This window comes from Citrus clementina, unplaced genomic scaffold (assembly GCF_000493195.1).
Source record: "Citrus clementina cultivar Clemenules unplaced genomic scaffold, Citrus_clementina_v1.0 scaffold_7, whole genome shotgun sequence".
In the NCBI taxonomy this organism is placed as follows: Eukaryota; Viridiplantae; Streptophyta; class Magnoliopsida; order Sapindales; family Rutaceae; genus Citrus; species Citrus x clementina.
In genome coordinates, this window is record NW_006262075.1 from 19415770 (window position 1) to 19419147 (window position 3378).

General features: G+C 35.1%; 1 pseudogene; it reads left to right on the forward strand.

The window, feature by feature from the left end:
- Positions 1-1776: 1776 nt before the first annotated feature.
- Positions 1777-2842, forward strand: LOC112097020 (annotated as a pseudogene).
- The last annotated feature ends 536 nt before the right edge of the window (positions 2843-3378 follow it).

The window sequence follows — 3378 nt, forward strand, 5'->3', positions numbered from 1 at the left end:
CAAAACTCAAATATCTGGGTAATAAATCTACTTTCAAATATTACAAAAGAATCTTCTTTGAAGTAATTGTTGAGTGAAAAATGATTTTACATGTTAATTTGTTTAACTTTTTTCTCCTAAAAGTACTTTGTATTAATCCAGAAATCAAACAAACAAAATTATAATTAAATCTTAAGGCAATAACTTGCAATAGCCAAAAGATGTTTGGCCCTAAGTGTTATAAGGCCAAACTCTTCTGTCATGTCCAATTCAATTGGCAACATTCCCCTAGGAAGCTCCCATTCAAAGCAATGCACAAGCTGTGCAATCACTTGCTTTACAATGGTGAGTCCCAATTGCATTCCAGGGCACACTCTGCGGCCAGAACCAAATGGCAAAAGCTGAAAGTCGCGTCCACGGAGATCAATACTTCTCCCAACAAATCTTTCCGGAAAAAAAAAAATAAATAAATTCAGGATCATTCCAAGCTTCAGGATCTCTTCTAATTGCTCAAACGTATGTAATTACTCTTGATTTTTTGGGAATGTGGAATCCGTTAACTATGCAGTCTTCGGTAGATTCGTGTGGAATTAGCAATGGCGCTATAGGATAAAGCCTCAGGGTTTCCTTGACAACCATGTCAAGGTATTAGAGGTTTTCTAAATCTGATTCTTCAATCATTCTGCTTAGGCCCACAATTTTTTTCTAGCTCCTTTTGTAGTTTCTTCATTACTTTAGGATGCTGGAGGAGTTCTGAAAGTGCCCACTCGACTGTTGTTGCTGAAGTGTCCATTGCTACTGCAAGCATGTCCTGAAAATAAAGAAAACACAAAAACTAATGTTTAGAGTTATTAATGAATCGGGATCATCTTCTTATATGTGTTAACAAAATCTTTTAACAATATGCTTTTTGTCACATATTTTTAATTGATCATGTGTACTCAAGATCTATTCTGTTATTTACTATCAATCACATATCTATATTTGTCGATGTGAAGGCTCGAAACATGAGAAGATTTGGTCCTTTAATGATTCATAAGCTCATATAAAAGAGGGATCATTGGTTTCACCTAAAAGTTAAGGTATGATATATGGTTTTGTATGAATTAGTTAAATGTGCATTCCAGCGTGAGAAATTGATTTCAAATTAAAAGGGTTGGTAAAGCAACCAAGTTATTGCAGAGACTAAAATGAATTAAAAAAATGTAAATAATAATTACTGTTTAAAAAAAAAAATGAAACTAGCAATCAATAAATCTTTAGTGCCCTTTTATGTGTTGGCAATATTTCAATTATAAAAACCGACCAAGGAGTTCGATTCTTCAAGAACCGAACAACGACCTGACTAAAATCATTGAAAAACGACCGAACCGGCAGGTTCAGACTAGTTCATCGCTTTTCAACTCACCCCCAGGTAATCAGCTAGAACCATATTATTAAGCATCCTAATTAACAAAGACAAACTTATAATGCTAATTTGATATTGCTCTATCACCGCCATTAGATTTAAAATAATCAATGGCTAAAATTATGGGTCAAAATGTTTTAAGCGAAATAATTAAAATCAGAAAAACCTTGTCCTATATATATATATATATATATAAATGCTCTAATCCGAAAGTATAAAGTGGGGAGCGTTGGGAAAACACATAAACCGTACGGTTTAAACGCTTTAAGTTGTAAGTTTTTAAAACCTTGCAGTTTTAAAATTTTTCCGAATTTTTCCCACACTTTAAGATCCCAAACGTTTAGAAGCGGTTAGTAACAGACTTAATTTTACCGCCAGCACAATGAATGATGGCCGCATCTTCACTTCCACCACGTCTCAACAAAATTTAGAGAAGTTCAACGATTAATCAGTGGACCTCACAAATAAGAGAAGCTGTGAACAAAAACGAAGCCCACAAAGCCCTTCTTCTCTTTCGCCAATTGAAACAAAACGACATCGAACCAAACAACTTAACATTTCCCTTCATAGCCAAGGCTTGTGCTAAGCTCTCTGATCTTATATGCTTCCAAATGATTCACGGCCACATCGTGAAATCACCCTTTTGGTCCGATATCCTTGTGCAAACAACAATGGTGGATATGTATGTGAAACGTAATCGGTTAGATTGCACGTTTAATATATTTGACGAAATGCCTTATAGAGACGTGGCGTCGTGGAATGCGATGCTTGTGGGGTTTGCTCAGATGGGTTTCTTGAAAAAGTATTGTGTCTTTTTCATAATATGAGGCTTGTTGGAATCCAAGCTGATTTTGTCACGGTTATGGGGTTGACACAGGCGGCCATACATGCAAAGCATTTGAACCTTTGAAAAGCGTTCATTCGTTTGGCATTCGTATCGAAGTTGATGCTGATGTGTCAGTTTGTAATAGATGGATTTCTGCCTATGTTAAATGTGATGATTTGAAGACGGCGGAGTTGGTGTTTCGTGTGATAGAAGAAGGTTTAAGGACTATTGTTTCATGGAATTCTATTATTGCCTGATGCACGTATGGTGATGAGTTTGATGATTCTCTTAAATTTTATAGGGACATGATGTATGATGGATTTAGTCCTGATGTAACTACAGTTGTTAGCATACTTTCATCATGTGTGTGCCTAGAGGCGTTAGTGCAACGAAGGTTGGTTCACTCTCATGGAATTCATTTTGGCTTTGATTTAGATGTATCTGTGATTATTACACTGATTTCAATGTATTGCAAGTGTGGACATATTGATTCCGCTAGATTTTTGTTTGATGGCATGTGTGCCACAACTGGTTTTCCTTGGACTGCAATGATTAGGGGATATGCTCAGAAAGGAGACCAGAACATGAAGCAGGATGACTCTTTTATCATTTTGACCGGTATACCTTAGGCATTGGAAATTTAGCATCTGGATTTTGGAGATAGATACATGTAGAAAATTGCTTGTGAACCATGTTTCATTTCACATTCTGATGTTAAAGGAATTTTATGATCGGATTTTATAGCTCGTACAATTACAGAAGAAGTATAATTGAATTATTTCTGATGTTTTATAGTATTACTACACTTCCAGTTTCTTTGGGGAGATTGAAGTGTACAGTATTACTACTGTATAGCACGTACAATTACAGTCATTTATACGAGGGCATTTCTATGGCTTCATCCATTAAAAATATGATAGTATTGCAGCTATTTTTTTTTTAAGTTACATTCTTTTGTAGGATAAATAAAAGTATAACGAAGGGAAGTATAGATCATCTTCATTAAACTTACAAAAGGAAGAAAAATAGAACCGCTAACAAAATTCAGTAACGAATCAAATCACATTCAATTTTCTTCTGAGTCTTTCAATTATTAGTAGCATGACAAAAAGTCTTCCCACCCATGTAAGGAAGTTTATTTTTAACATGTTTCTAATCCTAAGGA